This window comes from Platichthys flesus, chromosome 20 (assembly GCF_949316205.1).
Source record: "Platichthys flesus chromosome 20, fPlaFle2.1, whole genome shotgun sequence".
NCBI classification, from domain to species: domain Eukaryota; kingdom Metazoa; phylum Chordata; class Actinopteri; order Pleuronectiformes; family Pleuronectidae; genus Platichthys; species Platichthys flesus.
This window is the reverse complement of record NC_084964.1, coordinates 3,301,663-3,313,685: the sequence shown is the minus strand read 5'-3', so window position 1 is coordinate 3,313,685 and position 12,023 is coordinate 3,301,663.

The following is a 12,023-nucleotide window of genomic DNA, read 5'->3' as shown; positions in this document are numbered from 1 at the left end:
CCACTGAGACATCAATAATCGCTGCCATTTTTACCCTGCTCTGAAGACATCACGAGGCCCCTTCGGGGCCTCCCAGCTGTTTTAGTTGCTAAAGGGGGTAACCTTAACTTCTAGTTTATCAGCCATTTTACCCTGCTCCGAAGACATCACCAGGCCCCTTCGGGGCCTCCCAGCTGATTTAGTTGCTAAAGGGGGCAACCAGCGTTTTTTTCTTTCATTTTCTTTTATCTTAAGTTTGATCTTACTTTGATAGAGACTATTTTTGTTTTAACTTGAAAAGACCAAACAGGAAATTGCACGCGGAACAATCTCAGACTGTTTCACTTTCCCCACGGACTTTACTTTCCCAACGATCTACAAACGGCTTCCACAGCCGTCCCCTGAAGAAGAAGCACGACGTTCATCCCGTTGAGGAGCAAGCAGAATCCGTTCCTATTCGGCCCAGCCGACGCCGCTGCGACAGAGGAACCAGCGCAACAGAGCTTGAGCGGCCACGATTATTCACTGGACTTCCGAAATATCCGCGCGTCACGCGCATGCAACACCGTGAAGGTCACAGTAAGAGGCTTTATTGTCTGGGCAGATGTTAATCTAATACGTAGCGTATTGTTTTAATACTTGAATGTATTTGTTTTGTATGAGACCGCAGAGTCTCCAGTGTTTTAGCGGCTATTCGCCACTTCCGGTTTCCGGTTACGGCCTTGTGCCATAGTTTTTAAGCGCCGTGAGCAGCGTCTCCACGACACATTGATAGACACAGACAGATACACACACACAGATACACATAGATGAATACATGTGTTTTCTAAATTGTGATAAGCGGCTGCTGTTGTTATCTTTGAAATATGGGAGTTTGTTAAAATGATGAATCATTAAATAACACTATCTGTATTTCACATGCACACACATAGACACACACACACACAGAGAGACACTTTGACACAGACACACACACATACCGAGACAGACATACATAGGTAGACCGCCGGTTTTACATGTATTTCCTGAATTGTGATAAGTGCTGCTGCTGTGTTTATCTTTGAAATATCGGAGCTTGTTAAAATGATGAATCATTGAATAACATAACTTTATTTCCCCTTTTTAATAAATGCTTTTGTAATGAAAGTATCTGTAGTCTGTGATTATTTGTGCATATGTATGTGATTGCAGCTGGATTATGATTGCCTGTGCTCGAACTTAAAACCCTTCATTGTTTATTATATAATCATTAATACTAAATAGAGATTATTAATATAACTTATATCATTGAGACTGATATTTTATAGATTGAATTGTTGGTCCCTGTAACCAGGGTGGTGCCCCGCGACAATAAGCAATGATTACAGATTTGTATTATTCTTAATTGATCATTTTATTGTTTTCATTAATTATTTTAACTATTATTAATGGATAACCGTATAATTTCTAATTAAATGTGTTACTATTCTTAATTAATAGCTTTATCATTTTTGATTATTTTTAAGAAATAATTGTTATTTTAATAATCATATTTCTGATTATTAATAATTAGCCAACGTCAATTCTACCCCTACTATTGCACAACATAAATGGTGCCCCGTGTGAGGCAATCTAACTCCAGCTGTATCATAATACTGTGTACAATAATCCAGATTCATTTTCCCCAGAAATAAAAACATTTTTTTTGAAAAATTAATTTTTTTTTTTTCCCCTCTCATTTTGAATTGATCATGATTCGTTGTTAAAGAAGAAAGAAATTTTCGAAATTTCTTCTTTGCAAAGTTTTATTTTTAATACATTTGAACCTTTACCAAACCGGTATACCAGTGCCTGGTGTATCCATGGTTGGCTGCAGATTGCAAGCGGTGTTTGTGTTCTCGATGCACAATAATCATAAATAATTTTAAGAAAAAGAAAGATAATTTTGGAAATTAATTTCTCTTAGAAAGTTTTTTTAATCCCGTTGCACCTGTCCCAAGCAGGTATACTGGTGCCTTGTGTATACGTGATTGGTTGCTTATAGCATATCAGTGGTTGTGTCATTTCAATGCACAATAATTATGATTAATTTTTGAAGAGAGAAACAGGTTTAGAACTAATTTCTCTTTGAATTTTCTTTATTCTTAATTCCCTTTGCTAAAACAGACTTTTGTGTAATTATGGTTGGTTGCTAACTGCGTTTCAGTAGTTTGTAATTTTTATAGGAGATTTTCTGCATGCTTTTTAATTTTAAGGAAACAAACTAGATTTGAGAGACTAGTTTTGTTGAGACTTGTTTGTTAACCAACTAGTTCTTAAGGATTGAGCCATCGAGCTATCCTTCAGTGACACTATATAGACACAGGGTGAAGCGCACCTCTGCATCTTGTTGTGTAGTTTTAATTAAGTGTTTTACCCACTTTTTCTAAGCAGGCGTGAGCAGTCCACCAGGTGCCTTTTCGCATTCAGAAGATCAGTAGCATGTAACACCATGTGGCAACTGCTCCCTCAGGACCAGACGTCCTATAAGAGACTGTAGCAGTCTGATAAATTTTTCTAATGATGCGGTGAGTGAGTTGAGTGAGTATGATTTAAGTACCTGCGATCGTAAGAATAAAGAACTGTCCATTCACCTGATCAACCCCACTGGCCCGCATCCAAAAATACCCCATGCTCTGGGTCAACTGACACTCCTCTTCCAGCAGAGAGCCGAGCTGCAGGCCCAAGAACATGCGAAGGAGCTCCAGGCCATGCAAGCAGCATGTCGAGCGGAGCAGGAGAAAAACTCCCACCTGCGGCATATCATCGAGACCCGCACAGAACAGGACCAGGCGGTGCAGGAGCACGGAACTCTGCACGCGAAGGTCAAAGGTCTGCAGAAAGGGGGGCACAGTCAAACAGAGCTGCCCCCCTCGAGCTGATATCCCTGATGACAGGGCCAGGAGCTGACGTCATTTCCGGTGGAGCCAGCGGAACAGAGACACTGGGAGAAAAGCTGCGCGCACAGCTACGCAACCCTCATGCAGAGGAAGCTTTGCTCTGGAGAGCCAGACACACCCAGCAGTCGACCGCTCCTACCCCCTCAACACCAAAGGGGGGGGCCGGACTCAACCCCTAGACGTGCAGTGACCTGGGACCGCTATGAGGCACTCCAAATGCCTTTCCAGCGGACACACAGCATCCACCCCAGCCAGAAGGAACACGTCCTGCATGGAGCCATGCTGATCCACACCACAACGACGGAAGGAATCCGTCCTGGAGGGCTGAAGGAGATTCCCAGTCTACCACTCAGGCAGGGGCGCACCATGACTCACGGTCGCGTCCTGGATGGTCCTCCACTCCCGGTGCAAGAGATGGTGGCCACAAAGATGAACACTGTGGCACACACGAGTCAGAAGACCCTGATGACTCAGCACCCCCTCAAAGAGAGGAAATCTGCACCCGGCAGCTAGAGCCCCTTAAAAAAAGACATTTATCGCTTCGACCCAGACAACCAAGGGTTCAATGAAGACGACACCGTGGTTCTGGCAGTTCAAATCCAACTAAATGTGGACCCGGCGCTGGAAGATGACAACTTTCCCCACGCCAAGATGAACCCCAGCAAAGAGAACCAGGAACAGCGACCCTTCCAACAGGGCGCCCCACAAAACCAAGGGGGTGAGGATTTCAACCAGCCCCACAAACAGTTTCGACCTCAGCACCTGAATCCCTCTCAACAGAGAAGCAGGGGCTGGAACAGACGGAAACCCTATCAGTACCAGGAGCATAGATGTGGTGACCGAAATCCAACACATGGGATGCATCCTGGGACAGAGGAGTAAATACGGAGATGTGTGGATGAAGCAATGAGAAGACAGTGCCACGTGTTCCTCCAGGCTCCACTGAGAGACCAGACACTGAACCCCGTTGGCGAAACAAGGAGCAGACGCCCTCCTTCTCCACTCCCAAAGATGACTTCAATGACGGGGAAGGACCAAGGCGCTGCCAGAAACCCCCTCTCACCTCCACATCTGAAAAGGGGGGGAAGAAATCCCAATTTAAAAAATTTTAAAACAAAAACCGCTCAAACCACTCACTCCATCAGTAGCTGCATGCTTTAGACCCTCTGTCAGTAAATTGTATAACGTAGTTCAGGTAGTGAACCTCCTTAGACCTCGTTGAGGATTTTGAAGTCGTTACCACTACGGTTGTGCAGCCCTCATGGGTACACTTGGCAATTCAGTCTTTGCAGTGAAATTCCAATATCTGTAGATCTGAAAACCTAGAAATAGGATTTATCATAAATTCACAGATTAGCGAACAACAGAACGTGACTCGCCGTTCTAAATGTTTTGGTTTGACAGGATAACACACATGTTTACCTCAAAACACCAGCACCTACTCAAACATTTTCTTCTGTTTGTGTTTCCACTTTTCTTTCATTTCACTCTTCACCGAAATTCATTTGGTATTTTAACAATAACTGCTGATAAGCATTATGTGAAATTGAAAATGTGTGCCGTGTTTTAGAATATATGTTAGTTAGCCTGTCTGCCCAGACAATTACCTCTCTCTGTTTAGACTTATGCCTCGAAGACATTTATGCCTCTCTGCCTCATAATGAACTAACTTTCAATGCTTCAACTCCACTCAAGGATTACCTCTCATGGATTATCACTGGACTCTCGACCATAGTTTGCCCTGGAGACCGGGGTCACAGCCCACTCTCCAGACCAAAAGGGGGACTGTTGGGCAAGAGTCCCTACAGAACTAACCATGTGGTAGGATCCACACACAATGGGTCGTAAAAGCGTGGCCTTTGAGCCAAGATGAAGCCAGCTAAAGTCTCCCTCTAAGATCCAGCACGGAGATTGTATCTTCTGGTGTTAACTTAATCCCTGGGGTCTCCCCAGAAACCCCTGCTCTGCTCCTGGCCCCTCCCACTCTCCTTTGACCTCTGACACTCAATTGGCTAAAAGCCAGCATCATCCCATGACCAGCACCTCAAGGAGGCAGAACCTCTCAGGTAGAATAAAACCACTGAGACATCAATAATCGCTGCCATTTTTACCCTGCTCTGAAGACATCACGAGGCCCCTTCGGGGCCTCCCAGCTGTTTTAGTTGCTAAAGGGGGTAACCTTAACTTCTAGTTTATCAGCCATTTTACCCTGCTCCGAAGACATCACCAGGCCCCTTCGGGGCCTCCCAGCTGATTTAGTTGCTAAAGGGGGCAACCAGCGTTTTTTTCTTTCATTTTCTTTTATCTTAAGTTTGATCTTACTTTGATAGAGACTATTTTTGTTTTAACTTGAAAAGACCAAACAGGAAATTGCACGCGGAACAATCTCAGACTGTTTCACTTTCCCCACGGACTTTACTTTCCCAACGATCTACAAACGGCTTCCACAGCCGTCCCCTGAAGAAGAAGCACGACGTTCATCCCGTTGAGGAGCAAGCAGAATCCGTTCCTATTCGGCCCAGCCGACGCCGGACCAGCGCAACAGAGCTTGAGCGGCCACAATTATTCACTGGACTTCCGAAATATCCGCGCGTCACGCGCATGCAACACCGTGAAGGTCACAGTAAGAGGCTTTATTGTCTGGGCAGATGTTAATCTAATACGTAGCGTATTGTTTTAATACTTTTTGTATTTGTTTTGTATGAGACCGCAGAGTCTCCAGTGTTTTAGCGGCTATTCGCCACTTCCGGTTTCCGGTTACGGCCTTGTGCCATAGTTTTTAAGCGCCGTGAGCAGCGTCTCCAGCTCATTGTGACCGTTTGAACAACTTTAAAGATACTTTACCGGTCAAACCTCAGCACACAACGCCACTTGGGTGCTGAGTGGTAAAGTAAATGTAACTTGTCTCTGACGGTGCTTTTAAGAGCTTTGCTCTCTCCTTGTATTCTCTCTCTCTCTCTCTCCTTCTAAACCGACCTATACACACATCCGATCTGTATTTAGAATACAGTTCATGTAACATAGTTAAATCTATATTCAGAGAGGCTGGACACATCTGGAAGCCATGCGGCCGAACGCCAAAGCAGAGACAAAGACTTCTCTTTGTCTGAAAATCCCTTTGTGTAATTCATGTGACGACCACCAGTGTGAGCTCCGGCCACATGGTGTCATTAACATAGACTCCATTTTGAAGAACGCAAGTTAAACCACCATTTTGAGTCTATCATTGCCACGCCTCCTCTCTCCCTCTCCTCCCATTCCGGCTCTAAATTCATAATGGCTCCGCCATCTTGTTTTGTAGTCAACCCTCCATTTTGAGAGTTTTTAGGCCTTGATTCCACGAATCATGATTGGCCGCCATCTTGGTTGTGACGTGACTGCGTCATCGCCACGCCCCTTCTTTTTCTCTCTCTCTTGCTCTCTCACACACACCCACACAGACACAGAGACACATTGATAGACACAGACAGATACACACATACAGATACACATAGATGAATACATGTGTTTTCTAAATTGTGATAAGCGGCTGCTGTTGTTATCTTTGAAATATGGGAGTTTGTTAAAATGATGAATCATTAAATAACACTTACTGTATTTCACATGCACACACATAGACACACACACACACACAGAGAGACACTTTGACACAGACACACACACACATACCGAGACAGACATACATAGGTAGACCGCCGGTTTTACATGTATTTCCTGAATTGTGATAAGTGCTGCTGCTGTGTTTAACTTTGAAATATCGTAGCTTGTTAAAATGATGAATCATTGAATAACATAACTTTATTTCCCCTTTTTAATAAATGCTTTTGTAATTAAAGTATCTGTAGTCTGTGATTATTTGTGCATATGTATGTGATTGCAGCTGGATTATGATTGCCATATTATGATATATATTGGCACGCTGTAGTCTGTGAGCAGCCAAAGACTGCAAGTTCAGCCTCCGGTCGGAAGAGTCTCTTATAGGCCTTGGAGAACCAGTCAAATATCTTGTTCCAGAATTCAGTCAACAAGGGACAGAGCCAGAAGGCGTGAGACAGTGTGCCCTCCGACCCCTTACACCTGTCGCACAGCGGTGAGACAGAGGGAGCGATCCTGTGCAGTTTGACTTTGCAGTAATGAAGACGGTGAACAACTTTGAACTGAATCAGCTGATGTCTGCTGCTAACTGAGCAAGATTGTATCATAGCTAAACACTTCTCCCATGTTTCTGCAGACAGCTCAATGCCTAGCTCTCCCTCCCAAGCCTGCCTCACCCTGTCCGTGGCAGCCCTGTTGCAATCATCAAACAAACGCACAAATCTGGAAATGAGATGTCTGGAGTCAGGGGGGCCCCTTAAGATATCGAAAAGTACACACTCCTTTGGGAGAGTTTTGAAATCAGGGATTTTGGATCGAACATAGTCTCTGATTTGCAGGTAACGAAAATGATGCGAGTGTGGTAACTCAAATTTTGCCCGCAATTCATCAAAAGAAGCGAAATGCCCATCCACGTACAAATGCTTTATGGAAGTAAGGCCCTTCTCCCTCCAGGCATGGAAAACTCTGTCTGATGTTGAAGGCATAAAGGAGTGGTTGAAGCAGATAGGTGCATGTACAGATGTCATTGGCAGACCCAAGGCTTTTCTCACCTGGTTTAATATTTTAACAGCGTTTTTAACAACAAAACTTTGACTCCTTAAAATGGCTAGCTTCTCTATTTTGCAGAACAACAAGGCAGATAAAGATGATCCGACTACACAGTTGGCCTCCATATTCAACCAGGAGGGGGCCCCAGGGGCCAACCTGCCTGGAGATTCCAGTTGCCAAAACATCAGTGCCCTAATGTTGGCAGACCAGTAATAATGTCTGAATATAGGTAGACCCAGTCATCCCTCTGATTTGGCCTTTTGTAAGTGGGCTTTTGAGATCCTGTGGTTCTTATAGTTCCAGATGTATGACAAAATTATGGAGTCTAGTTCTTTAAAAAAAGCTGATGTGAGGAAAATAGGAAGGTTCTGACAAAGGTAAAGAAACCTGGGAAGGGAGACCATTTTAATCGAGTTAATACGGCCGATCATAGACAGGGGCAAGACCTTCCAAGCCTCTATATTACCCTTAAGCTTAGCCACAAACTCTGAGAAATTTAATTTGAATAGGAGTCTGGGTTCCCTTGGTATTGTCAGGCCAAGATATGTAAAGTGATCTTTAGCCAACCTAAAAGGGATATTTTCTAGGAAACCGGGCGTGTAGGTGTTGGAAAGGGGCATAAATTCACTCTTTGCCCAGTTAATTGTATACCCAGACAGCTTTCCGAAAGAGGTAATCAGTTCTAGCAAAAGGGGAACAGATTTTTCTGGCTCTTTTAGGCCTAATATGACATCGTCTGCATATAGACTAATGAGCATTTCGGTACCTCCCACCTCCAGACCCACAACTCCCGGATCGGCTCTTATTGCTAAGGCGAGGGGCTCCAGCGCAACAGCAAAGAGGGCAGGCGAGAGAGGGCAGCCCTGCTGTACCGAGCGACGTAAAGGAAATGGTGCCGATCTATCACCATTAGTTAAAATGGAGCACATCGGGTCAGCATATATCAGTCTCACCCAAGATACAAAAGAGTCAGCGAACCCAAATCTGTGCAGGGATTCTAACATATATGGCCATTCGACCTGATCGAAAGCCTTGTGTGCGTCTAGAGACAAAATTGCTGCCCCATTGGTTTCCGTGTGATCAACATACATAGTATTAAGAAGGCGTCTGACGTTGGAAAAGGATAGTCTACCGGGGACGAGCCCTGTCTGATCAGGATGAATTATTGACGACAAATATCTATTTAAGCGACCAGCTAATATTTTGGTTATTATCTTCCTGTCAACATTCTGGAGTGCAATAGGTCTGTAGCTGCCTGGGTCTGTTTCCTCCCTGCCCTTCTTCAGAATGAGGGCGATATTGGCCTCATAAAGCGTTTTTGGTAAGATTTTGTCTCTTTTAGAACTCACCATCATCCTGAGCAAAAGCGGAGCAAGAATGCCACCGAACTTCTTATAAAATTCGCAGCCGAAGCCATCAGGCCCGGACGCTTTGTTTGATTATTTTTAAGAAATAATTGTTATTTTAATAATCATATTTCATGATTATTAATAATTAGCCAACGTCAATTCTACCCCTACTATTGCACAACATCCGACAGAACAGACTCAACTCCTTTTGGGTTTTTGTGACAACTGAAGGGTTCCAAAGGTTCTCTGATGGGTTTCATTACAGTCTTTAATACAGTATATAGCTTCTAGTTACCAGCAATCTTAAAGCTCTTATAAATGACAGAGAGGAAAATGTGATCAGGGTCAGTTGAATTGATTTACCAACAAATAATTATCAGCCAATGCTGCTGCTGTGTGGAGCTGGCAAACATTTTGCTATGTGTTTTTATTTAAAGCATAACCTGCATTTTTATTTTTTTGTTTTCTTTTAACTAAGTTGTAAAATACGTAGTTTAGCTGGAATGCTATTTCCTAAGGCAGTGATTCTAAAATGGGGGTACGCGTACCCCTGGGGGTACTTGAAGGTACTCCAGGGGGTACTTGAGATTTTGTTTTTATATATTTAAAATTAGCATCCATTCAAAAATCCTTGACAAATTGTTATTTAACAAACATTCAATAAAATATAAGTGTAAGTTCATGAACTAAATTTTATATTCAGTAGGCTTTTCAATTTAATTATCCTAAAAAAACAGAGTCTCCCCCATACCGATGGTTTGACCCAACCTGGCACACACCACCTGTCATCGCCTGTCATCACCTGCCTTGAAAACTTCAACAATGGAGTTGAGTTGAAGTGCAGCAGCAATGCTGCTGAAACACGGAGGGACAAGTACCAAAGAAGGCGAAACCAGAGCAGAGAGCCTTCCCTAAACAACACCGTGAGAGCTTGTGCCTCTTCGGAGGCTCGCTAAAACGTAAAAGTTTTCCGTTGTGAAGTTAATGATTCATAACAAGTCCGCGTCTCTACCGGTACCATTTCAAAATAAAGCATGTAATACAAAAGCGGAAATGAAATTGTATGACCTTAAAGCGAGCAAATATTTCACAATAAAATAACAGAAAGACACTTCAACAATATTAATAATAACATAGATTGGGTTATTTACACTTTTTGCTTTTTCTGTGGGGAGAGATTAGCCAACAGTGGCTTTAATCCACCACATCTTCAGCGGTATCTCCAGACAAAACATGAAAGTCATGTTGGTAAGCCACCTGAGTTTTTTAAGAGGAAACTTTCTGAATTCAGGTCATCTCAAGACACGATGCGAAAAGCCTCCCAGAAGCAGAGGGAAACAAGCTACCTGTCAGTATTCTTTTCGATCCTTAAAGAAGATATTTTAAGATGATAAATATTGAAAAAATATGTTTTGAGCTAATCTTTTATTTAAAACTAAGTTAATGATTTATTTTTTGGGAAGAAGTGTTTAGCTATAATTAAGTTCATGAGTTCAGTTTGAGAATATATCTTTATTATGATCCCAAAAGAGGTCACTTTAAGTTGATAATTATTTTGATGTGCAGAAATCTTTATTTATATTGAGATAATAATAGTTATTTTTTATATCTTTTTATTTCAAAATAGTTCAAGAGAGACCACTAAAAATGAGCAATGTTATGGAAATTGATGGAGTTTTAAAATGCTTTGCGCTGGTTAGAGGGTACTTGGCAGAATTTTTTCTTCGAAGGGGGTACGTCACTGAAAAAAGGTTGAGAACCACTGTCCTAAGGTACTGGACATCCTTGGGAGGGGGAAGGGCGATGCCATTTTCATGTTATGCTTAGTTTTCCCTGAGGCGCAGGTGTAACACTAACAAAGCTGACACAGCTGAGCATGCCTGAGCCCACCTGCAGGTGGATCACTAACTTCCTGACCTACAGGAAGCAGCGCGTGAGGCTTGGGAAGCTTGTCTCTGACACTCGGACCATCAGCACTGGAGCCCCACAGGGTTGTGTGCTCTCTCCTCTCCTCTTCTCCCTCTGCACGAACAACTGCACCTCCAGCCATCCCTCTGTAAAACTTCTGAAGTTTGCTGACGACACAACCATTATTGGATTCATTTCGAATGGGGACGAGGCCGCCTACAGAGAGGAAGTAAACAGCCTGGCTTCCTGGTGCAGCCAGAACCACCTGGAGCTGAACGCTTTAAAAACTGTAGAGATGGTAGCAGATTTCAGGAGGAGCCCAGCCCAAACCGCCCTCATAACCATGTGCAACTCCCCAGTTAAAACAGTTGTGTCTTTCAGATTCCTGGGGACGATCATTGCACAGGACCTGAGATGGGCGGAGAACATCACCTCCATCATCAAGAAGGCCCAGCAGAGGATGTTCTTCCTGCGGCAACTGAGGAAATTCAGCATGCCGCGGAAAGTGATGGTTGACTTCTACACAGCCATCATTGAGTCCATCCTCACCTCATCCATCACCGTCTGGTTCACTGCCTCCACTGCCAAGGACAAGGGCAGATTTCAGCGGATCATCCGGTCAGCTTAGAAGGTCATCGGCTGTGACCTGCCGGCTCTCATAGATCTTTTCCACTCCAGGACCAGTAAGAGAGCAGGCAAGATCATCGCTGATCCTTCCCATCCCGCTCACCACCTGTTCCAGAGACTCCTGTACGGAAAAAGGTTCCGGGCCATCAGGACTAAAAGCTTGCGTCACCTGAACAGTTTTTTCCCCATGGCAGTGGGGCTCACAAACAAGCCCCCTGCACACACTGACTACGCATCACACTGACTCTGCTGTGATTCTGATTCTGATTTGTTAGAAGATTTAACTGTGAGAGTTTCAAGTGTTGGTAGCAGAGGCTGAGGATCACTATCTTCACCGAGATTGCTGAAATGTATCCTCAATGTGAGATAACATTGAGTAGCAGAAGCTAGTGAAGCACTGTGCAGCCTTGACGTGACTTCAGGACTTCAGCTCCCTAAATTCTGGAGAAACATTTCAGTGTTTCAGTTGTTGGCGATGGGTAGGTCACTAACTTCTGGGTTGACTACAGGGCCTGAACGGTGAGTTTTCAGTCACGTCTCTGACCTTATCTTACCGATGATATATCAAATCAAAAGAATGCAGAATTCAAGTTTCTTT